The sequence below is a fragment of the Pelodiscus sinensis genome, chromosome 1 (genome assembly GCF_052426305.1).
Source record: "Pelodiscus sinensis isolate ZL-2025 chromosome 1, ASM5242630v1, whole genome shotgun sequence".
In the NCBI taxonomy this organism is placed as follows: domain Eukaryota; kingdom Metazoa; phylum Chordata; order Testudines; family Trionychidae; genus Pelodiscus; species Pelodiscus sinensis.
In genome coordinates, this window is record NC_143052.1 from 191485954 (window position 1) to 191512780 (window position 26827).

Sequence of the window (26827 nt, forward strand, 5' to 3'; positions counted from 1 at the left end):
ATATACAGAGGCAGCAGTGCGAGTGGGGGTGTGTGTGGTGCCTGCCTCCTCCCCGCCTGTTGGAAGCAGAAAGGGGGGAAGTTGGTGGCTCTGTGGGAGGGGGTGCTCTCGGGAAGCTGGCTTAAAAGCTGGCTCCCGCCTCTCCCCCTTCCACTTGAAGCCTATGATATAGAGGCAGCAAAGTGGGTGGGGAAGTGCGTATAGTTAATAGGATTAATTGATAAGCCCAGGCTTATCGGTTAATAGTTTACATGACTATATGCTAACATAACTATGTGAAAAGTGCTGATTTTTAACAGATAGATCTGCATTTATATAAGGTATACAGATTGAACCTCTCTAGTCTAGCACTCTAGTATGGCAACATCCCTGGCCTGGCATGATTTTAGTTAGCCGCATCTCCACTTATCATGGGTGTGGCCAAGTTTTCTGTGGTCCATAACATTTTTTTAAAGTGACTAGTCCTGGCTCTGTGTTCTGTGTTATTTATCTCCCATTTACCCCTAAAGGTCTTCCAAGTGCCTAGTAAGCTATGGTAGTGTTGGTAATGTTGCTAGACAATATTGACCTCCCGTGGTCCAGCAAATTCTATGAATTGGCATCAGTCAGATCCCGAGGATGTCACAGTAGAGAAATTCAACCTGTAATAATAGTAGACAGCTAAGGCTGTAACAATAGAGGTTTTGAGACAGTGTTCTCTCTAAACTGTGCAGCAGCACAGCTTCACAGGTGATTAATCAGCCCTGCCCAGTCAGTCAGCCAGCTCATGCAGAGAGCACAGCTTAGAGGGAACACTGCTTTGGGATATAAGCAATCAAGAGATGGAAAAACACATGGCTAGTCTTTGTCATTTGTTTGTTTCACTTTAAAACTCGTTTATACTTAATTGAGAGAAAAGGATAGATGACTATATTATAGATGTATGCAGCCAGAACATTTTTTGTTTGACAGTCTTTAGTTGCATAAATCCTTCATGCACAAACTACTTCACTGGATGTGTTTACATACAGCAAACTGGATTAAGTCCAAGGTGCTGTAGATGGATATTTTTCTTTCAAAATTAAGAATTTTTTCATTTAATTTGAATATCTGAGAAGTTTTGTGGTAATATATAATATAAAACCTGATTTAAATGGTCATGCATTGTGTACGAAATGTTCACATATGGGTGATAATTCACTGATGTTAGAAATGTGTATATATATGTATATAAATATAAAGGCTGCAACTGGTTCTGCTTTTACCCTTTAAAATCAGTGGAACTCAGTGATGCATGTCCTCTGATATGATTACAGGTTAAGATTGTTTAGTGTTGATCTCTTAATTGTACAGTTTTTAGCATATTACATGGTTTTCTGTAATGAAAGAAAGTGGCTTGAATGTTTTAAAAGCACTCACACGATAGCTGCGTTTTTCTTAAAAATAAAATATACTTTTTATAATACACAATTATATGATACACTATTGATGAACAGACTATATTCTGTGGTTTTGGTGTTAATTTGATTTGAATCCTGTTTATCATAATTACTTGCAATTTTTGGTCAAGGTATTCTATGAGATTCTTATAGCTGATGTAAATAAAAAAATTATGCATAATTCTGGAACTCAGAAATTAACTTAAACCTCTCCGTATCACAACTAAACTCTTGGTTTAGGAGCAACTCTATCTTAAATGTGGATTGAAATAGAATGCTAGCTTGTTGGGAGAATTTAGGACTTTGGTGTGTCATTTGAATAGGAAAATAGGTTATTTTTCCAGTTTTGTATTTATAGGAAAGACAATGTTTGTATTTTGAAATTGAGAACGAAACAAAATTGAATTTCTTAACGGAGAAATAGATCTTTCATTTCTATACATCTAGTATGCTATAATGCATCTGCAGAGCAGTAATAGATCAGCCGATAGTGCAATTAATCTTCTAGTGGTGAATTTGTTGATGTGCATCTCATGGTCAAACTCAAAGTCCTTAGCTCAGCCTAGAGAGGGAAAGTTTTTGTGGCATTTGAGGATAGTTGGAGAAGTGGAGGGACAGGGATAATAATTGTTCTTGCTGGCCTCTCGGTGTCACTGACCATGGCTTTCTCTTGTGTGATTACGTCTATTTTGGTTTAAGAATAATGGGACTGATATAAATAGTGTAAATAGACAATGTGCACTGTTACTGGACTCCCTGGCATCAGTTTCTTTTTAACAATGGAAATTGACCTCAAAATTGACCATTACATGGATGAAGAGAGCAACACTCTTTGAAAACTGTATCCAAGGAATTCAGATGAGCCTCACTTTTCAGTAAAAAATAACATGCCAGATTATTGTATAAAGTTCTAAATACAGAACAATATTAAGATATTTCAAACAAAAGTCAAAATATGTTAGTGGATTCTGGTTCAAGTGGTCATGTTGAAATTGATTTCTGCTGTATTGGAAAATTATTTGGTTGGTCTGATGCATTCTCTAATTATAGATTACAAGTTAAAATTCCCATGGAGAAATTTTTTATATATGTAGGCTTGGCAGAATTTGATTTTAATCTTTTTAATTTAAAATGTTTTTATTTATTTCAATGTTTACAGTTATGGAAAATTATTGGAGGCTAACAGTGGAAAGATCAAAATTATTTATTTACAGTAGATATTGAGAATCACAAAATATTATCGTGTGTGTGTGTGTACACACACACACACACACACACACACACACACACACACACACACACGACTTCTGATAATCAGGAACCTTTGGGACTCAGGTGGTGGCGGATTATTGGATATGCCTATCAGGAGGTACTATAAGATGGTTACTGCTGCTGCCTTGTGACTCATTTTTTGCCGAAGCTCACTCACTAGGCTCTTGCCATTTTGATGCCAGACTATTGGGAGTGCCATACAATTGGATGCCGGACTATTGGAGTTTCTGTGTGTGTGTGTGTGTGTGTGTGTGTGGGTATTTGCTGTGCAATAGAATGACATATACAGACTGTTTATTGAATTGAAAGATATGATAACATTTCTGTAGAAGCAGTGTCATTGGATGTAACGAATGAAGACTGGGTGGAGAGTACAAGAGGGAGAAATTGTCTGAATTTAATGGAGGAAGAACGAAGAGAACAGCAGAGAACAACGATAAATGTGGCAGCAGAGGCATAAAGAACAAGTTTTGACAAGAAGGCGGACGGAAAACTTGAGTGAAGAGTACATGTAGCATGAACGGGAACGACGTGTAGAAAATTTGAGCGAAGATGAAGTGGCTGAATGGCATGCTACTGGAAGGCAGAGGAGGCAGACTGTACATGAGCATAGACAAAATTGTTTCATTGGCTTGGTGTGTAATTTGCTTGAACCTGTTGAAATCTTCAGTATTGGGAACATGGAAGTTTGCAGTGAATTTTGTGGAGCTCTGGCATTAAGAGAGTGGATGAACATTGCATAGCTGCTGTCATGATGGTAAGGTATGGCTTCCTCTTCTTACTGCTTGTCCAGAGGAGCTATGGCAATTATTATTGCAAGCAGATGCTCTTGGTATTCATTCTTGCAACAGTATTCACATGAACCGTGGTGCTTATGCTTTGGCATCATTTAACACCAAAAACACTGATATTACAAGACAGGGACAGTATGCCCTGAGAGTCATAGGGGAAGCCTTACTTTGAGCTACTACGAGTTTGGTATCTGAGTCTATAATTCCCAGGTATGTTCAGGGCTATATTTTTGATAAGTGAGGCCTTTCAGTAGTGGTTAAACAGCACAATGAAGCAGGAAATTCTGGCCTTAATGAACTTTGTAATGGCCACTAATCCATATGCGAGAAACTACAAAAATCTGTATGAAACATAGCTTCCGGGTCATGGTGAGAGCATGTATCTAAATTTTGTGCAACTGAGAACAAACGACTGACGTATGTCTAATGCCCTGACTTGCAGTGACTTGGCAGCTATAATCGTGTCCAAAGAAGGTAGTGTGGCAGATAAAACAGATGTAAGATTGTATCCAAAGCATGAACTGGAGGCCAATTTTATTTCAAATAACTTGGCACACAGTGACCCAGATATTGATCCCATTACTGTTTCCCGGAGGTGATCTCTGGTGGTCTTGCGTGCTGCGTCAAACGGTGAACTCTTGAAAAAATCTTTCGGCTCAACAGTAATATAGCTATTGTCTACAACTGTTGTATGAACGAGCATCAGATGGTCTCATGCAGCACTGTATAATCGATACTTACTTGAAAGTGGAGTCTCAGTGTCTCACTTGTTTGCACTTCAACCAGAACCAACTGCATATGGAGATCATACAGAGGTTGACAGATCACATAGTCAGCAGTAGTATGAAAGCCTCTGACTCTGTGCACATTGGTAATAGTATTATTCTGCCATTGTCCGTTGGTGGCAGTCCTAGGGCCATACAACAGCTCTACCATGATGCTGTGGCCATATTCTGGTACATCAGTCAACTGGATCTGTTTATTACCATAAACTGTAACCGTAAATGGCCTGAAATAAAGTAATACCTGAGAAAGATGTCACCTAATTTCACTGTGAACAACATCCCGTATTTCACTGCCCACATGTTCTATTAGAAATGTTCGTATTTGGTGAAAGAACTCAAGACGATCTTCAGGATGTTCAGGGCCGGTGTGTATACCACTGAGTTTCAGAAGAGAGGTCTGCCTCATATGCAGCTGTTGATGACTGAACAAAAAACTTCCGATGATTTGGAAAGTTTATCTGTGCCAAGATTCCCAATCAGCAGCAAAGTGATAAAACACATGCTTCACGGGCCTCTGCAATCACCTGCTGGGACGAAGAGAACAAAATGTGCAGTAAAAAGTTCCTGAAGCTGTTCGAGGCCAGTGATGGGCAGTGGTTTCCCAAAGTACAGGTGACAGGATAATAGCTGCATGCAACAGTTACTACGGGAAAGTAAAAGGCAAGATAATCACCGTTGATAACTCAGTGGTAGTGCCATATAACCCATACCTCTTGAAATGGTTTGACTCACACAAATGTAGAGTACTGTACTTCAGTCATGAACATGAAGTAAATCACAAGTACGTCCATGACAGGGCCAGAAGAGTGGTCAACAGAGGGGATATTGGAGAAGACAACATGAAAATGAGATCCAACAGAATGTGGATATTCAGTATGTGAGTGCCATGGAAGCATTGCTTGGAGACTGCTCAAACTTTTGATGCACAACCGTAGTCACAACGTGGAACGACTGCCTGTTCATCTGCCTGGCAAGAACAGAGTCGCAAACAGGAGGCAGTGACAAAGAAAGGCATTATGAAGCTCATTGCGTGGTTATAGCTTAATAGGACAGACGCAGAGGCAAGACAGTATATGTACACTCAGATCCCTCTACATTATCTCTGGGTCGACAAGGACAAGTCCTGGAAATAGAGGAAAATAATATAAAAGTTGTGTGCTGTATGAACTCAGTGTCTTTGTGTGATACTGAACGTTTTCATTTGAAGCTGCTACTGGGAGAGGTGGAGAAGAACTGAGAACTTTCAAAGGGGAGGTATACTGTGTGTTCCAGGAAACAGCCAAAGTGCATGTTTGACTGCCTCTGAAAATGAAATGATAGAAGTTATGGACAGTGCTGCCAATACTATGCTTCCCAAGCATTTATGCCATTTCTTTGTATATCTGCTGTTCGGTGATACTGAGATAGACGCTTCCATTATATGTGAGAAATTCAAATCAGTCCTCTCTGAAGATGGTAGAGTACAATACCTTAGTGTATATTCACAATCTATTAGTAAAAGAAGGTTATTCTGTGAAACACTTTGGCTTACCGACTCTGCTTACCTTCCAAGAAACTGATCTTGAAGATGACGACACAGGCAAAAATAAACGGCTGTACAAGATGATGCTTTTGCAGCTACACAAAAAACAGAGACACACCTTTTATGATGTTGTTCAACATACAACGGCTAAGACTCACAACTGCTGCTTCATCAGGCAAGAGGGCACCGGTAAGACTTTTTTATACTGGTGCCTGATCCATTACTATAGACATCAATCTAAAAAAAAAAACGCATTGATTGCCTGGACTGGGATTGCTGCTTCCCTGTGGTACACAAGACCTTCAGTCTGCTGTTGAATATTGAGAACGATGCCTGGCTCAGCTAGGCGAAGCAGTTCAAGTTCAGCTGATGGATTTTGACTGCTTGATATGGGATAAAGCCTCCATGGTACTGGCTGCTGCACTGAATAACATAGACCATGCGCTCTGAGATTTATGTAGACAGCTGGACATTCCATTCAGAGGAAAAACTATGCTGCTTGGTGGGTATTTCTGACTAGTACTACCCGTAGTAAAGAAGAGGGGATGCCCTCAGATTATTGATGCATGTCTGAACAGCCGTGAACTGTGGGCCCGTTTCAAACAATATAAACTGTGCAGGAAAATAAGAGCAAACAATGACATGGTCCCCTTCTCTTGCAGGCTATTATCCATCACTGATAGGGATGTGCAGAAACTGATATTAGACAATGACTTACATGGTGAAGATTTGGTTGATTATATGTATCCAGACAGCGTCAGCATGGAGGTGATGAAAAACAGGCAATCTTGTCCAGTCATAATGAAGAGGCGAAGAAACTGAACTTGTTAATATTGCACAGAATTCCTGGTGAAAGAATTGTCTGTTGGGGCATTGACTCCGTTCAGTGTTGGGGACCAACGCTACTGAGGCTGATCATGAGGGTGTTCAGTTACAGGATCCCGTAGAACAGTTGACTGGGATGACTCCATCGGGTATAGCTCCTCAACAGCTGGTCTTGAAGGAGGGTGCCACAGGTTATGCTTCTGTGGAGCTTGTGTATATCTGATGGTCTCTGCAATGGAACACATCTGGTCATCAGATCTCTGTCCACATGTATACTCTGTTGCCAGATATTAATTGGCGACAAGTCTGGAGAGATCATGTATATCCCGCGTATACAACTGGATCCCCATGGCGTTGTCAATATGCCATTCATCTTGCAGCGTACCCAGTTCCCAGTGTGGTTGGCATTCACCATGACAATTAACAAGTCACAGGCACAGAGCTTTGATCTTGTTGGCCTCTATACAAATGCTGACACAGGACTTTTCAGACATGGCCAGCTCTACGTAGTTCTGCCTCGATGTAGAAGCTGATGAGGGTATCCAAATATTCACTAATGGCTGTCAAAAAATCACAAATGTGTTTAAGGAAGTACTGTAACATGTAGTATGTGACGAAGTAACAGGTTTTTTTTTCTATACAGGTTTGTTTGTTCACTTTGGTATATAATCAGTGCAAGATTAACAGGCTGTCTGGCCGCAAAAGCAACCTGAGAAAGGGGGGGTTGGCAAGTGTAGTGAGCAGGGGGTACAGCCCCCTAGTAACTGTTAAACATGAATTGTCAACAGCACACGTCAAAATATACTAAGTAAATATCCTTAAGCTCTTATGTTCTCAAGAAATATTTGTCTCTTCCTATTTGTAAATTTTTATTTATTATTGCTGGAAATTTCATTTAATGAGGTTGTGTAAGTACAATGAAATTGACATTTACCAACATTTACTGATAAAAATCAAATCCTTCCAAACTCCTGCATTCCCCCAGTTGTATGTCATAATCATGAATTTATATTTTAGGCATCATATAACTTGTTGCTATTTGTGTAGTGGAAATAAAATACTCAGTACTATACAAGAACTGCCCAAGAATTTACAGTCTTCCGAGTTGTAAAACTGACATAAGAGACATTAGACATACTGAGAAATATAGAGAAGGGAATAATTTAAGGTTTTGTTTTATTATGTTCTTGTGAATCCACAACTTGTGGGTTTTCTAGAAGTGTTGTATACTTTTGTGTGTTTGCAAAGCTAGATTGGATGGTCACTTTATCCTGTGAATAGTTTAAAACCATACTTCACTCATAAAATGGTCCCATTTTAGAAATTAAAAAAAAAAATCCTACATTAATTTACAGGATTAATTTTCTATAGGTTAAATAAGGCCATATTAATTTGCAAACAAATTTATAACTCTACGAGAATCTTGAGACCATTCTAAGTGACTAGTCTCTACTGCAAAGAGTTTACAATATAAAAGCGATTAACACATCTGTTCATTCTTCTAACTTAGCAGAGCATAAGTAAAACTACCGAATTACTTTTAGTGAGTTATTTCAGTTTTATTGTGGACCAGAGTTTTACAGGAGACATCCTTTTTGGTATAAACTGCATCTGAATGGGGGGGATTTTGCTGGCATAACTGTCAGACCTGTGACTTTTATTTTTTCACCCACTCCATGCTCAAACTGCATAACTGTACCAGTAAAATTTTGTAGTATGCCCCTTGCTGAAGTACTCTCATAATATCCAAAAACTGTGTTGAGCCTTCTGTTTTAAGTCTACCTTCTTCATTTGGGTGATTAATCGTGTTGGAAAGTCCTACCACGAGAAGATGACATCATGGAGATAGTATTAACTCCTTAATAACAAAAACCCATCTATATGGTTAGCACAGAGATCAAAGTGGATACATTCATATCTTTATATATGTTGCCTATCCTGTATTCATTGTGAAGTTGTTCTGAGTGCACCAAAAGTTGAGCTGTGGAATGATAGGTGTTTGAATTATTGAGGACTGGAAGATTCTGAGCCCTATGTTATATTTTAAAACTTTAATGCTGAAGTAATAATGTTGAAGTAATAATACTGTATCTTAAATATACAGTTATAAAAAGCTGCTTACTGGATTGTATTACAGTGTTGATGTTCTGGATAGGTTTTTTGGTCAGAATTAAAATTATTTAGTAAAAGTTTGAACACAAACTTTTTGGGAAATGGTACAGAGCTGGAATTTAAAAGGTATAAAATATTTGGGTATTTGTTTTATGTAATAGATGACAGTATGTAGGGATAGAGTGCCTTTTATGGGTGACTGTTGAGTAGCATTTTAACTAGGAATGTGAACAAATGCTTATTGGATAGTCGACACGATAGTTGACTAGTCACTCCCCCACCCACCTCTATCAGAAAGAGTCAGCAAGGGGAGAAGAAGAGGTGGTGCTTCAAAGCGGCAGCGCTGCCAGACTCCACGCAGTGCTGCTACTTTGAAATGCTGCGTGCAGTTCCCTCCCCTCCCCTTCCCACTGGCTGACCATGGGTTCCATGCAATGCTGCTGCTTTGAAATGCCACAGGGAGCACAGGACCAGTGGGTCCTGAGTCCCCTGTTGGCCCCGTGTTCCCCTCAGTGCAGCCCTGGGGCTGTTGCTATACTTCAAAGGCAAAGGTGCCCTTATTGACTAATGGAATAGTTGATGAAAATAGCATTGACTATTTGATTAGCTAATTAAATGAAAATTTACATGCCTAATTTTAACTGCTAATTTTATTAAATATATTATGTTAATGTTTCTACTCTGCATCTGTCATAAAACAGGATAACTGTTTCGCTACATAATGAACAACAAGATGTAACATCGCTGTTTCACAATCGTCTGCTCTGTCCACACGTATTCCTCTCTTTGTAATCTTGCACATGAGATGAATTTCTTTGAAGCCATGCTGCGCTTGCAAGCCCTCGTGCCTTGCCAAGGGTAAAAGAACAGTGTGGCCGCAACCACTCTCCAATTCTTCTTACTGCTCATGGCAGTATAAAGAATACTTCAGGTGTCTGCATTTCTATATGCTTTACAATTTTCCTCTAGGTATTTAGTTATAGTTTTATTATTTTAATCCATTGATTTAAAATTTTGATTTTAAGGTCTTTGAATCTATGTGGAGGACCTGACTGTCTATGGTGGAGGCAAATCCCACGAATTAAAGATCTCCCCTCTTTCAGTGGGGTGATCTCCATCAACAGTGGAGACTACAGTTGCCGCTTTTGTTTGGGGCAAGTGTATATATCATGAAAATGCTGTATATGCTGTTATTTTTCAAAAAGTATCTAGAAGTCCAAGATGTCTTGACTCAAACTTTTCATACTAAAGTGTTCAGTGAGGGTTTTCTTGGCACAGGAAGGCAAGAAGACATCTCTCAGAGCTCCCCAGTAAGCCACCTGTATATTGTGGTTTCTGGAGCCCACTTAAAGCTGAGGAAATTCCATGTCTGTGCCACAGAGTCACAGTATCGTCTTTATCCCAACCCACTGATGAGAGAGGATGGAAGGAGTATCACTCTTGAAGTGACCAGAGGAGATATTTCTTCTCTGGATCTGAGCACATCCAACCTCATAGACTTTAAGGTCAGAAGGGATCATTGTGATCATCTAGTCTGACCCCCTGCACAATGCAGGCCACAGAATCTCACCCACCTCCTCCTAGAATAATCCTCTCACCTATATCTCAGATATTGAAGCCTTCAAATAGTTTGAAACCCCAAGATGCAGAGAATCCTCCAGCTGTGATCTGTACTCCATGCTACAGAGGAAGGCGAAAAACCTCCAGGGCCTCTGCCAATCTATTCTGGAGGAAAATTCCTTTCCAACCCCAAATATGGCGATCAGCTAAACCCTGAGCATGTGGGCAAGACTCAGCAGCCAGACACCCAGAAAGTTCTCTATAGTAACTCCTATCATCCCTCCATTGACCTATTTACCACTGATAATGAATGGTCAATTAGTTACCAAGATCATGTTATCTCATCAAACCATCCCCTTCGTAAACCCATCTAATTTAATCTTGAAGCCAGATAGATCTTTTGCCCCACTACTTGGAAGGCCGTTCCAGAACCTCACTCCTCTAATGGTTAGAAACCTTCATCTAAACTTCCTACTAGCCAGCTTCTATCCATTTGTTCTTGTGTCCACATTGGTATTAAGCTTAAATAATTCCTCTCCCTCCCTGGTATTTATCCCTCTAATATATTTAAAGAGAGCAATCATGTCCCCCCTCAGCCTTCTTTTGGTTAAGGTAAACAAGCCAAGCTCCTTGAGTCTCCTTTCATAAGACAGGTTTTCCATTCTTCGGATCATCCTAGTGGCCCTTCTTTGTACCTGTTCCAGTTTGAATTCATCCTATTCAACCTAAGAGGCAGTTTGAAGTTTGGATCAATTCTACTGACACTTAAGAACCAAGCAGCCATCAACCAGCCTCTGCACAAACTCCAGAACCTGTCAATGTATTTGGGATAGTGATTTTGGATCAAAGTGCTTGACACTGAAACAGTCAGCACAGAAATTCTGCAACGGTATAGAAATGCTCTTCGGACCTCTTGGCACCAACATGTAAGGCATAAGCCTTCGCATAAGAAAGTGTGATCTGCCTGATAGTTTGCTTTTAATACTGAAAATCTTGGCACTGACTTCTGCGCTGTGCTCTGTGGTACTGGCACTGCTCTATCTCTTAAATGTGAGCAATATAGAATGTTCAGCATCATGAGAGAGCATCATTTTGTTTACTCTCCTCGTTTCTAGGAACAAAGAATTTTTCTGTATGTAGTGTTAAATGAAGGTTCATATAATCTATTCTGAAAGCTAAGAGACTAGTTTTGTTCCTTTTAACCCAGAGGTTTTATTTTTTGACCAGTCCAGCAAAAATATCTATAGTTTGCAATTACCAGTACAAAGGGCTTCCTTTTGGTGCTTTTCCAACTCCCAAATTCTTCATTAATTGTGTAGCTGTAACGTCTGGACACTTAAGATGTTGAGGTGTAGTATATCGTTACATGAGTCACTGGTTGAAGGGTGAATGAGAGCAAGTCACTGTGGAATACACAATGTATTCCACAGTAGATAGTGGATATAATTCCAAGCTTTTGATTTGAGGAGAAGCTGAGAACAGAATGTTTGTGCATAAACTTATTCTGGCATTCATAGGGGCTGTTTTGGAATCTGCCAAAGAGACAGATGTCAAGGGATGTGAAGATCAGTGCCTCTGTAACGACTTCATTGAAAACCATATGGATTGTTATATTTGAGATTTACATGGCTTCTTGAACCTAAATGATATTGTTTGCCAGAGTCAGGTTAGAAACTCTCTGCAGAGTTTTTCCTGGGCAGTATGTCAAAATCATACTTTTATTGGGCTTGAAACTATCCAGGGTTCTCTGCTGGGGTGAATAGTACCAGGAAAAAAAGGAAAAATTCAGTACCATTCAGTTCCCTTTCATTAATTGTAGTTGTGAGAGATGCCTTGATCATAGTTTAGATGGAATGAATGAGCAATCCTGGATTTTCTTTAAAAAAAAAAAAAGTCAAAAATTTAAGTAAATATTGTAGAGCTGAGAACAGTTCAGTCTTTGTTCATTTTGACATTTTCTTCCTCAAAATCATATATAAGTTGATACGTCTTGATGGATGCCAGTGTGGGAACACATTATATCAGATGGTAGGGATGCTTTCTTTTTTTTCTGCTTTACTAAGATGATGTGTGATTTTGTGAAAGGTAGTCAGATACCAAGTCGTGCTTCTGACCCTTCATTTTCTATCAACAGATTTAGAAGTCTCAGCAGAGTGGCTGTGTTAGTATGTAGCTTTAAAAAAACAAGTAGTCCTGTAGCACCTTAGAGTAGTGTTTCCAATTTTATTTGGCCATGGAACCCTTTTAAACTCGAAAGAATTTTGCGGAACCCCTAATAATAGACTAATATATTGACATCAGCGCTGAGTAGTGACATCATTGTCCCCACTCTCTGGCTAAGCTGGCATTATACAGGGACACTTACGGTGGCAAACACAAATGAAAATTGTTTTCAGTAAAATTTTCATAAATGCTTAAATATTATCTTTTTTTAAATCATAAAATGTTATTGTAATGGAATTTTCTCACAGAACCCTTATTTTGACTTTGCAGAACCCCAGGGTTCTCCGGAACACCATTTGGGAAACACTGCCTTAGACGTACGTGTGTGTGTGTGTGTGTATCTATAAAAGTGTCTAATACACACACTAGGGGGCTGCGTTTGCCAAACCCCCCCGTCGTGGGGAGTAGGCAACCCTGGCTCTCCCCTCCTGGCCACCAGGGAGGGCCGGGCTGCAACCGTGACAGCCCAGACCCCTTTCTCGCCTTGCCAGCTAGAGCCTCTTCTCCTTCCCCCTTCTCTGCCAGTCTGGGCCCCTTCCCCCACTCCAGCTCTGCCAGCCTGGGCCCTCCAGCCAGCTTGGCCCTTTCTCTCCTCCCTGCCCTCCATCAGCCAGGGTTCCCTTCTTCCACCCCCCCATCCACCAGCCCTGCCCTTTCTCTCCCTTTTTTCCCACCGCCAGTCCGACCCCTTTCCCTCTCCCCCTTCGCCAGTCTGGTACTTTCTTTCCCTCCCCACCCTCCATCATGGAGGTGCAACAGAGCAGCTGTTTTTAAAACACCAGGAGCTGCCCACCATGGGGTGATTGCTGGAGCTTCAGCTAGCTGCTGTGCGGCGGTTCAAGGGGCTAGCGTGCATCCCAGTCCTGACCTACTCCTTCCCCCATGGGCCTCTGCAGCCCAGGTCCTCCTCTCCCTCCGCTCCCTCCCCCCCGTGGGTCAGAGCAGATGTTTTTAAAACACCAGAAGATGCCCAGCACATGGCAGCTGCCAGAGCTTCAGCCAGCTGTTGTTTGGAGGCTCAGGGGACCGGGGTGTACCCCAGTCTGGACCCCTCCCCACAGGCTTCACCGCTGCCTGCCCACTCGCCATGTGGTCCTGCCCCTCCATCCTTCCCCCACAAGCTGAGCAGCAGCTTACCTTCAAGGTGAAAGGAAAGTGAGTGCTGTTGTTGAGAAGTCGAAGAGCCATATTTAGATCTCAACTGAGCCATAGGTTGTGCTGATCCCATTAGGGGTTAACAGCACGGAGGAGGCTGGGTGGCTGAGCCGGGAGGAGCTGTGGGACACAGATTGACATGATGATGTCATTCTTTTGTCCCATAGGAAAAATGTTTTTATAGGTATAGTAAGATAGTATCATGAGCTTTCATGGGTAAAGCCCACTTCCTCAGATGATTATATATGTATAATATATGTTTGACCCTAAGATGCTACAGGACTACTGATTGTTTTTTTTTATCAGATTTAGAAGTCAGAAACTTTTATCAGAACGGAGATACCCACGTACTTTCAGTTTTACTGTACAGGGACAGAGATTCAAGTTCCTTGATATATATTTTTACATGGAAGTATGTTGATATGCACTTGCCTTTGGTATACCTGTTATGAAGGGTTCTTTAAGAAAGTGAAGAACAAGTTTATGTGATACTAATAGATAGTCTAATAGATACTAATAGTTATATCATGATGCTTATTAGGGATATGAACGACTAGTCGACTATCTGATAAGCAAATGCTTATTGGATAGTTGGTATACTAATCAATTAGTCGCTCCCTCCCCTCTTCCCCGCCTTTGTTGCCTCTATCAGAAAGAGGCAGCAAGGGAGAGGGAAAGAGATGGGGGGTGCTTCAAAATGGCAGCGCCATATGGAACCTGGGGCCAGACGGTGGGCTCCATGTGATGGCACTGCTTTGAAATGCCGTGTGCAGCCTGGGGTCAGCCTGGGAGTGGCCCTGGGCTGCATGTGGCATTTCAAAGCGGCAGCACTGCATGGAGCCCATGGTCTGCCACTTTTAAATGCCTGTGTAGCCTGTGGCCAGCTGGGGAGTCCCCAGCTAGCTCTTGGCTGCATGTGGTGTTTCTAAGTGGCAGAACCGTGTGGAGCCAGTGATCAGCTGGGACTGCTTGAGTCCCCTACTGGTCCCGTGCTCCCTATAGCTCTTTGGCTTTGAAAGGTGGAGGCGCCTTTATTGACTAATCGAATAGTCAACATCCCTAGTGTTCACCACTTCTCCTGGAACCCCTGTATTTGATCATTTATTTCAACACTGCCATGAACGGTCATCAGTGTCATAGAATTGTGAATTTTGCCATTTATATAGATCCAGCTGGTGAACATTAACATTTTGTTAGTTTGCTTTTAGCAGCTGCCGTACATTAACAGTTGCAATTTTCTTTGATTATTCCCATTGCAAAGGAGACTGTGTCACAGTGAACTAATGAACTGCTAATCCTCAGGAACAGAGTCCAGAAGGTTTCCATCATCAGTGTGAGATTATCTGTTTTTCTTACTGTAATTGTGCTGTGAATATTACATGATTTTATTGTGACAAAATAGTATCACGGCTAAAAGATTCTTCTTAGCCTGGTGGCTTTTTTCACCTCTGTACTTTGCATTGAAGCCTAACGCCATTTCCTATCTCTTGTCTGAAAGCCATGATCCAGTTTTTCATCTTAATCGAAATTCTCCTGGCCTGGTTGCTTGCAATGTAGCATGTTGCTGATTTCTGATTTTGACTGTTTCCAAAAAAATTCTGATTTTGATGTTCAGGAGGTCCCTCTCGCTCTTAAGAGAATGTCACTAATCTCTTGAGTGGCCAAAGAATTGAGACTCTTATTCTCCATGTGAGGGCCTTAGAAGGAAAATTAAGAAAGGTTTTGGTGGTCAAGTCATGCACTGTCCATATCAATTCTTTCCAAGTGGATAAAGTGTCAAGTCTGAAAGCTTGCCTCTCTACAAAGTCCACTGTGCTGGAAAGTTAACTGTCATGGGCTGAGGAAATGTATTCATTGCTATTAGAGCTATTTATTCCTGGTTCCCTGGGTTATATATTTTACACTATTTATTTTGTTTGAACATCACAGATTTATGTTCAGTTAAACTGGCATATGCTGTTCAGTAATTGTGTTATAGGCATAGCTGTCTTAAAGTTGGGAACTACTCTGATTTTGGAAGTCCCCACATCGACATAGGCAGAAGAGAAAATTCTGTAAACCTGTGTTTTCATTAGGACTCCTTATGTTGGTCAAGATCTCCTCTTTGCTCACTCTTGCAAGATAAACTCTTGTTTTAATACAAAGGTTGTTTTGTGGGTGTGGGATATTTGTAATCAAGTTTCATGCTAGCATTTCAGGATGTCAGGTTGGTGAGATTGATATTTTGCTTGGTAAATTATATTTTTGATGATGGAGCTGAATTCTAGTAACCTTTTAATTTGAATTAGGCTTCAGTGTTTAGATTTTAGATGAAACCAGTTGACTTGGAACTATGACTCCTTTACACTACAAATATAACCATGTTGCCAACACATTTACAATGTGATTGCCTCCTGACCCGATTATAGTATGGCTAATGCTCTATTCGTACCGCAAACTGAAATTGTGTTGTAACTGGGTCCCATGATACAGTTACTTGTAATGTAGATGAGATATCTATAACAGAGCCAACTCTGTAGGCTTCAATTGATGTCAAGTTTTCATACTGAACTTGTGAGATTCAATTTACAAGGATTAGTAAGCTTAACCCTAAAGAGTTGCGTAGTTATTTTGAATGTAGTCATATGTAATCTCTCCAATGCCCGTCCATCAAACAAGCTTTTTATTCCTGGTCCTTACATTAGAGGTCCTCCTCTGCCTGAAAACCCCTTTGCTGTAGCACTGGGTCCAAGAGGCTCTTTCGTGTCAACCTTATCTTTATTTCTTATCTCTGAAAGAATCTTTTGGCGAACAAGATTCTTTCAGAGATACATGGTCTCACATTCTTCTGCCAAAGTAGTGCATCAGGTGCAACAAACAGGCTGCTCTGAGTGCCTTGCTTTGGGTGGCAGAGAGCAGATATATAATGCCCTATTATAAACTACAAGGCAACGTCGACAAAAGCCCTTCGCTTCGTTCCTTTCCCACAAAATTTCTAGCGAAAAGGTGATGAGGATCCTTGAGTTTATTTGTGGAGAGGGGGAACAAATGGAGGTAGGTCAGTACAGAATGAGTCACATAAAGCTAAACATGAATCTCAGCTCAGGTTTAAGAAATTCTTGTGACTATGGACTGTGGTTTAAAGAAGTGGTGAATCTTGAATCTGAGGTAAGTTTAAGGTAAACAGTTTTGCACACCTGTAAAACTTATAAATTGTAATTTCCAGAAAAACACAGTTATAAGTACAATAATGTCAACAATTTCTTGAGTATAGAGGTCTCTGATAATAGACCAGAAACGTAAGACCATACAGATGTGGAGATATACGAAGCATGCATTCATACTTCTAAAATAAACTGTGTGTATTCATTCCTGGGTCATGTAGTAGTTGCAGTTTAATACACTTTTTTAAACTTTGTATTATATTTAAAAGAATGCTAGTACTACTTTGGGCAAATAAAACTTAGTTTGTGCAACTAGATTATGTTTACTACTTCTGATTTCAGTTTGCTTTCTCCCTAATGAGGAGGTAAATCAAGTAGGTATGAAACAGTGCAATTTATTAACAGGTTTAATGATTTCAGGGAGTCTGTATAGCGTATCAAAAGTTAAAAGCTGAATTAAATACCACTGCCAAAATATGTAATTTTGTAAATGAAATACCTAATTTCTTGTCTGAAGTGGAATAATTTTATGAAAATAGGAAAAAAATGTATTTTAAATAGCTTTCAGTATGTTTTTTTTTGTAGATACACAGTATAGGTATGTATACATAGTCTGAATATTTTAAAGTCTGTCCTACTTTTATTTATTTTTATATATATTTAAAAGCATAAGTATTCAGTAAAGTCAAATAAGTTGCTCTGATCTTTACATATCCTTAGTCTTGATAATATAATTTGTTTGAAGTCAACCATACAAAGGCATTGTCTGTAATAAAAAGTTAGCATTTCCACTAGGAGAATTTGCAGTGACAATTAGCTGTATCCCATTTCAGTTTACACATGTTCAAACCGACTTTGTTGCCAGTATGACTGCATCTACGACAAGGCTTTTGCCAAGTTAGCTGTATCATGTAGCGTGTGATTCTCTCTCCCCATCCTAACCCATGTGGCTATTCCTATAAAACTTAAGTGTACTTAAACTGAAGGTCATACTGCAAGAATGCTTGTAGTATTGGTAAGATTAGGCATTATCCAAAGCCTGTTGGTGAGGGGAAATAACTTAAGTTCCAAACTCGCAGGACTTGTGTGTGTAAAAATATGTTCAGTAGTAAGCTTGTTTTCAATATTGTAGTGTATAAAAGATGAAGCCTAATGCTATGGTTCACAATAAATTATATTCTTTGATTCATATAATGAAAGTAGTTTGAAAATTAATGCAATTATTAGAAAGCAGATTCTACAACTGAATTCTAAAATATGTATTTTTAATCCACTTCATGTTTGCCATAATTATTCAAAACTATAAAACTTCCTTCAGATTCCTGCCACTGGCCAGTCTTTTTCCTTGGTCAGGTATTAGATGATGTATATCATGTGAGACTATTGCACATGATATATTCATCTCTTGTTTAGCTCTTACATTAACAGTTTGGAATGCTAGCTGTTCATTCATAGCATAGATGTTTCCCATTGCTTCTCTACCAACTGTTTTAATACATCTTGTGCTTCAGTATCTACATATGAGAAATGACTTGAATAATTCCGTTTCTGTTGCTGGCACTTAAGTATGTTGGTAAAGAAAAGTCTAGTTCTTGTTTGTACTAAAGATTAAGAAAAACTTTAAGAAGATGTTCAGCATACTTATCATGAACATTATACATAATTGAAAAGTCACAGGCTTTCCTTTTTTATCAGTAAATGGTCTCATATTTGGGTTTAATTACATTTATAGACGTTTAGCTAAAGTTGTATTTGCTAAAGAGTATATTTTTATCCCAGTTCAGTCACGTCTGTCTGTCTAAGTTCTGTGTTAACTGTAGGGCATGGCTTCAGTATAGAATTAATAGTGTACAATTTCCATACTGTATTTCATGGATATTATTGTGTAGCAGGTGACTTTATGTTCAGTCCTGCCTTTGTTGTTTTGCCTTGTAAACCATTAAAACCAATAGGTATTGGGAATTGATGTTTGGTCTTTAGACTTATGGAAATGGGGTTGCAGTATTAGGGATGTTAGTGCATAGTCGTTTAAATGATTAACCAATAAGCCTGAGCATCAGAGATAGCAAAGGGAAGGGGAGGCAGGAACGGGTGCCCATGGGGAGCTGGCTTTTAAGATGGCTTCCCATGAGCACCGGATCCCCCAGAGCCACCTGGCTTCCCCACCCTGCAGCAGCACAGAGGGTGAGGGGGGCAGATGGGAGACAGTACACATGTGAAGCTGGCTTTTAAGCTGGCTCCCTGCGTGTTTTGGTTTCTGCAGAGCTGCTGCCTTGCTGCTGTGTGTGGGGAAGGGCCGGCAGGAGCTGATATGTGCAGGGAGCTAGCTTTTAAACTGGCTCTTTGCACATGCCCCCCCTTCCAGCTGCCTCCCACAGAGGCAGCAGGGGTGGGGGCATGCGGGAGCTGGTGCTTGGGGGAAACTGGCTCCCTGAGAGTTACACAATTATTAAATTAAACTAGCCAATTAGCCCGTCATAAGACGGGATTTTCAGGTATCTCCTCCATGTCGGTCTTTTCTCCTGAGCCTCTAGTCTCCTGCTCGATGTCTCCTTCTCTCTCCTCTTCCTACTGCCTCCCCCCCTCTCTCAGCTCTCCTCCACCTTCTGCCTATCTCTCCGTTTCTCTCTTTCTCTTCTCCCCCTCCTGCCTCTCACTCTCTCTCCGCTCTCCTCTGTCTCCGTCGGGGATGCAGGCTCGTCCAGGCCCTGCCCCTTGGCTGTGTACGTCAATGCCCCGTCCCCCTTCGCCTCTCGCTGTGGCGCTCGGCTGACTTCTGCACCACTCAGCCAGGCTTTAGCAGGCGTCCCCAAGAGCAGCTGGGGTGCTGCCGGGTTGGTCCCGTAGCCCTGAGGGGCAGTGTTACGAGACCAACCCGGCAACACCCCAGCTGCTCTGCTCCCGGCTTCCCCGATTCAGCTGCTGGTCAGTTTCAGCAGCAGCTGAATGGGGAAAGCCTGTCCGGCTGCCCCAGCACTTCCGGGTTCCTGATGGTGCCGGACCATCAGGAGTCCCGGAGCATTGGATGCCGGACTAATGGAGTTTTATTGTATATGATGATATCTAACATTCTTAGTAGTATTAGAATCCCTAAATTAGATAAGCTAGATTATAAAATAATAAGTTTGTTAGATAAAAGATTTACTTCTCCTGAGGAGATAGTGGAGAAGACTAGTTGAAGTATTAGTGCTGCAAAGTGTTGGCCCAAGAAAAAAATGCTGAAAATTTTGTGAGCTTTTGGTCAGATAATGCCTTCCTTCTGCTCACTGCCATTACTTCTGCAAAACTGTCATTGCATAGAAATATTACATGGGCATAAATTGAAAGTCTGTAAAAGTTTAATTGTTTAAATGAGATCAGAGAAAAAAACTGATATTACAGGAACTTAAGTGGCATGTTTGCGCTGAGAATGTAATAAAATGATGTGTCCTGAGGAAATGTTAGAATAGTTTTTTATTACATTTAATGTTAACTTCTTTTTGAATATGGTTCTGCCAAGAGAGGCATCCAGTATAATTTTCAGTTACATTAAAAGTATGTCATGGAGAGAAACTTCTGACAGAAACTTTCCCTAATTATAGTTCTCCGTGGAATAGGGGTTGGTAATGAAATACAGATCTCTTCAGGTGTGACTTGAGTTGGGCCACTAGTGTTTGAAAGTCATTACCAGTCATTACCCTTCTGACAGAATATGTTATGGAGAGATTAGTATTATGACCTGCTGACAGGTGGGATGCATATATGGCTGTTGCTTCATGTGCTATACCTGGCCTGTGGATTAAAACATGACAGTTTCCAGGGCTGTCAGACACCTTTTGCAATCACATAAGAACCGTACATCATTGTTGTGACTGAATTGTATTAACACTTTCACTTGACTGCAAATCTGCAGTGAATGAAGTAAAACAGCTAAAGCAGGGATGGGAAGCCTCTTTTGGGTTGGGGCCTGCTGACCCACAGATAAATCAAATGGGGGCCACACGCAAAAAAAACCCCAAACCTCCTGGCTACGTCTACACTGGCCCCTTTTCCGGAAGGGGCATGTAAATTTCACTAGTCGTCGTAGGGAAATCCGCGGGGGATTTAAATATCCCCCGCGGCATTTAAATAAAAATGTCCGCCGCTTTTTTCCGGCTTTTAAAAAAGCCGGAAAAGAGCGTCTAGACTGGCCCCGATCCTCCGGAAAAAGTGCCCTTTTCCGGAGGCTCTTATTCTTACTTCAAAGTAGGAATAAGAGCCTCCGGAAAAGGGCACTTTTTCCGGAGGATCGGGGCCAGTCTAGACGCTCTTTTCCGGCTTTTTTAAAAGCCGGAAAAAAGCGGCGGACATTTTTATTTAAATGCCGCGGTGGATATTTAAATCCCCCGCGGATTTCCCTACGACGACTAGTGAAATTTACATGCCCCTTCCGGAAAAGGGGCCAGTGTAGACGTAGCCCCTCTGATGTGGCCCCCGACTGAGGAGAAAAAGACACTCCCCTCACACACCAGAGCCTAGGCAGGCCCAGGCTAGTAGATTTTGTGTGCTCCAGCCCAATGTGGAGTAGGGATGTAAATTTTTTATTATTTCACTAATTGAATAGTTGATGCAGTTTGTATCAATTATTTGATTAGTCGATAAGGGCGCTTCTGCCTTTAAATTGTAGCAACAGCTTCTAAGGCGAAAGTGCTTTGGGGAGCATGTGGCCGGTTGGGGACTCAAGTAGTCCCCTGCTGGCCCAGTGCTCCTTCAGTGTTTCAAAGCAGCAGCGCTACATGGATCCCGGGATCAACTGTGTCCCCAACTGACCCAAGCTCCATGCAGCACTGCCTCTTTGAAACACCACGGGGAGCTCAGGGTCAGTGGGGGAGTCCCCAGCTGACCCCTGGCTCCATGTGGCGCTGCTGCTTTGAAATGCCATGTGGAGCCCAGGGCCAGCAGGGGATCCTGGCCTGCGCACAGCATTTCGAAGCCACAGTGCTGCATGGAGGCTGGGATCAGCTGGGCACTCCCGCTGACACTGGTCTGCATGCAACATTTCAATGTGGCAGTGCCACGTGGAGCCTGGGGCCTGGCTCCAGGCTTCCCGTGGAGTGGCCGCTTTGAAGCATCCCCTCTTCTTCCCCTTCCCCACTCCCTCTTTCTGATAGAGGCAGCAAGTGGGGATAGGGGGGGGGGCGGATGACTAGTCATTTGCATCTCTAATGTGGAGACAACGGGGGACTGGAGCGCCAGCACAGACTCCCTGATGCTGAGGGGGAGCCCCGAACCTTGGGGGACAGAGCCAGGCAAGCCAGGGGCCACAAGTTCCTCATCCCTGATCTAAAGAATCACTTTCACTTTTAAATTATAAAGTTAAGATATGCAGCCGCAGTCTGCTTTAAAATGGAGACAGAATAGTCTTTTTTGTGTAGTGTAGTAGGCATTTAATTTTAAATGGACTGAATCACACTAAATTTCAGAAGAAACATTGTATGTATGGTGTATTGAAAAAATGTCTTAGGAGTATTGAAAGTATTGATGGTCAATACTGTGTGTGTGTGTGTGTACGTGTGTGTACGCACACAGTATGCATTCTAGTTCATAGAGATAAATACGAAATACATTAGTTTACATCTTTTATATTTTGTAAACTATTTGAGGAAAACCTAGCCATTCCCTTACCTACTAGTGTTTATATTTTGGCATTAATCTGTTAATTGAAACAGTTCAGTGTATGGAGCATTGTAATATATTAAAGTAGCTTCCTGTTTTATTTTATGCTTGTCCTCTATAATGATACAGATATCTGGGACTTTGGTGCATGGCACTAAAGGTTTTTTAATTTGTTAGAAAAGTCTGTTTCATCTGAGGCAGTGTCTATATATATATATATATATATATATATATATATATATATATATAATTGTATAGTAGCAAATGTTCTAATTGTATTACATGTGAACAAATCATTGAAGTTAAGTGCATTCCTTCTTTACTATAATTGTTGTCAGCTTTGTATATTTTAAATGTTTTTATTTAAATTCTTCACCATTAGAAATGTATGGATACCTTTTGCAATTGGATACTTCAGAAATCTCAGAACTTTAGAGGTTTTTTCTTGCACACAGTGTGGCTATCCTGCGAGAAGTTTATATTCTAATGTAGCACTAAGATATAATCCTTGTGTATCATTATTGCATTACCCATTTTTGGAGGTGAAATGTAAAATACAATTCTAATCCTTTCTCGTAGTAGCTAATTTTACTTTAAAGTTGAAAGTGTTAACAACAACTTAAAAATATAAAGCTGTTTCAAATCTTGTTTATTGCTTGTTTTCCTATTGGACAGTAAGAAGCAGCTCTACCCTGGCAACTAAAGTATGCTATTTGCATAACCAGGTTTGATTGGCCAGCTTGCTGACTAACTCTTCCAATCATATGGTGTCGTTTTAGTGGTAGGCTATGCTAATTAGCTGCTGTTGCTGGGGTTCACCGTGGTTTCTATGTGCTGTTCTGCTGCATTGTGTTGCCTGGTGAGAGACATTGATAAATGAGTATTTAATGATCTGCAGCAGTTCCCGCTCACTGCAGGCAGGCACAGATTTTTAGAACAGAAGTGGAAATAAGGATTAAATTGCTGTTAAATATCAATATAATATCTCTATATACTCTTCATATTAGGTTGATACCTAAAATGCTTGCTTTTAGTGGAACACTCAAAAGATTTTTAAAGAGTAAATAGTGCAATGTAGATAGGTTTTACTGAAGGAGAAGTATGGGGGTTTTAGATTTTAAAAAGGCCCTGATGTCAAAGTAACAAGAGTGATATAGGTATGACTTTAGGAACATTAATGATGCTCAATTTATAGCTGTACTAGCTATGATATAATATCTACTTTAACAAAAACTGTCTGAATTATATCAGTACAATATATATACAGAATGTGTGCTCTCCTGTAATCACTGTGATTTCAGATATTATTGGGGTTTTCTTATAATATGTTTGAGAGGTTAGCACTCCTTTTAGGCTACCCTAGGACAAGGCTATGTGGTCCAATGCACAGAGTGCTGGATTGAGATCTGAGTTCTATTCCCAGGTCATCTGCAAGTTGGCTGCATGACCTGGGGCAAATCACATGTGTCTGTGCCTCCGTTTCTTCAGTTTCTGTAAATTGGTGAGAATAATACTTGTCACCTTTGTAGAGCACTTTCCTATTGTGTGGTCCGCTAATTATAAGCATTCTATAAGAGTTAGGTATTAGTAGTATTACAGGTCTGGCTTAAGAACATTGGGACACACATCTTTCACCTTTAACTGATGTATACATATTTTTCCTTCTTGTCACTTCCCAATGCTGCCTTCTCTCCTGTTTATAGGACCAACTTACCATTAGCCTTCTGTTTCTGTTTCCTGTCTGCATTCCCAAAGAATCATAGAAATGTAGGGACCTTGAAAGGTCATCAAGTCCAGCTTCCTGCATGGGGTAGGATTCAATAAACCTAGACCATCTCTACTAGGTTTTTTGTCCAACTTGTTCTTAAAAGTCTCCAATAACAGGTATTCCACAACCTTGCTTGGAAGCCAGTTCTAGAACTTGACTACCCTCATAGTTAGAAAGTTTTTCCTGGTTTTTAACCTAAATGTTTGTTGATGCAGCTTAATCCTGTTACTACTTGTCCTACCTTTGGTGGATATGAAGAACAGCTGATTGCTGCCCTTTTTATAACAGCCCTTAGTACAGGGGTGGGCAGTAATTTTTAATGGGGAGGCCACTTGAAGAATTTGGCAAATGACCAAGGGTCACATTTTTCTGTGATATTAATGGAGATGCGGGGTCTGGGTGGGGGTTGGGTGCAGAAGGGAGTTCGGAGTTTTGTATGCAGGGTGGGGTCTAGGAGGGAGTTTGGGTAAAGGAAGTGATTGTGACCTGGGGTAGGCATGTAGGAAAGGGTGCAGAGGGTTTGGGTTATGATCTGAGGCAGAGGATTGGAGGATAGGAGGTGGTGTGTGAATGCTCCTACCCATTGGTTATGGAACCTCAGATCCAAAGAACACACCACCAGGAAAATGCCTCATGGCTCGCTAATGCTTGGATGTGCCCTCCAGTGCCATTTCCAGTTCAATGATCACAGTGGGATTCATGAGCAGCCTACAGGTTTTGATTCCCTGCTTTGGATACCCAATGTGAGTAACCAAAATGCTCTGTACATAAGGATGGCAGCTGCCATCATGTGTACTACTGTATCCACCATGATAAGGAATGCCTGAAGCACTGTTACAGCAGTAAATTAGCCCTCATTGATGATGGGTTGGAATTGTTCTCCTTTTTCCCCCTCAAGAATTTCCGGGAGGATACTGTTCATTTTGGTATAATTATTGTGATCATAGTAAGTAATGCCATTCAGAACTGAAGAGTCCCTGAAGAGTAAACTTTTTTTTACCAAGAGATCTCTTCCGCTCCTCCTCTTCGGGTATGGATCTGAATTTGGCTTGCTTGGCCATTGGTTGACCACATCCACCTCTAAGGAGTTAGATTGCAGGTGTGAAAAGAGGAAGTCCATGCCTTTATTTGGCATAGTATTTCCTGTCCATAATTGGTACCATCCCTCCAATCAGTAATTAGATTTGCCATTCTAATTCTGCCACACTGGTTCTACAGTATCCACTAAAGCATCATTTATAGGGAATGCTATTTTTGTTGTGGAAGAAGTGTGTAAGATCTTGAGCTGCTGTTGTGTTTCTGGTACCTCTTGAAGAGGAATATCTGTGCCACCCTCCTGAATAACTCTTGAGAGTGTTTGAAGTCATCTAAGTAGTGAGGAGCAGGAACATCACTGCCTGATCAGGAGAAGAGAAGTTGTGATGAGGGGATGGTTCATGTTCTGTGGTATCTTCTCTGTCTTCTCCTTTCTGCTCTGTCACTTCAGAGGGTTGGGGTACTGGTGTCATTGCAAAGTATGTAGGTTTTCTGGGAAAAGTGGTAGGTCTGCAGAATTCAAACCTGTAGACTGCTCATGAGTCCTACTGTGAACATTGAATGGGAAATGGCACTGGGGGCACATCCAGGGGTTAGCGAGCCACGGGGAATGTCTCTGGTGGTCTACTCTGGATCTGAGGTTCCATGCCCAATGGGTAGCAGGTGCAAGGGGGAACTTGGCATAAGCAGGGACTGCTTCAGTCCCCACTCCGGGTCCTGACTGCTGCGCCTCTGCGTTTGAAATGTAGCAAGAGTTCCGGGCAGAGATGCAGCATGGATAACGAGTGCTCCTTCCGCCTTATTGAGTAGCCAGTTAATCAAACTTTAACATCTCTAATCTGAAGCAAACTTGAGAACAAATACAGGACCTCATCTTTGACAGAGACAAGCTCTTCTTTATTTAGATGAGTTTGTCAATTCAAAGAAGGACTCTAAAGCAATATTGAGGATCCTCAGGATCGACATGCGCCCTAACAGAAGAGACAGATACTAGCCTTACAACCATAACAGAAAAAACACAATGCTGTACCAACACAGTCCATACAACAGCCAAAGACATAGGCACAGACAACAGAAACATCACCCTAACCAATTTCAGGCTGTGATGATCCAAGCACTACCAAACGATGCAATTTTGAAATTTGTTTGATGGTCTGATCGAACCACAATCCCTACCTGACCATCAGCACCAATGGGCGAGCATCACAAACCTTTGGTCATCATCTTTATTCTTTTTATCATGCATGGGTTTCTATCATCACAGACCACTAGGTTTTATAAATCATGTGCATTCCTCTTTAGCTTTAGCCACTGCTATTTCCCGTCCCTCTTTAGCAACCCTTCTTACAAGCATCTATTGAGACAAGAAGTTGATTGCCTTCTACAATTAGGAGTCGTGGACCAAGTTCCAACACAACACAGAAGGAAGGGATTTTATTCCTATTATTTCCTGAGTCAAATTAAAATGGAGGTTGAAGACACATTCTAGATCTCAGAAAACTTCAAAAATAGTTTTGCTCATATCCACAGATTCAGAATGGGCCATGCTGAACTCTTATAATCCCTGCACTGGAAAAAGAGGAC

The 26827-nt window shown here is 41.1% G+C and overlaps 1 protein-coding gene across 3 annotated transcripts in view; it reads left to right on the forward strand.

Moving 5' to 3' along the window:
- Positions 1-26827, forward strand: part of DYRK1A (dual specificity tyrosine phosphorylation regulated kinase 1A) — a 151305-nt gene that overhangs the window by 55952 nt on the left and 68526 nt on the right. The window lies entirely within an intron of this gene.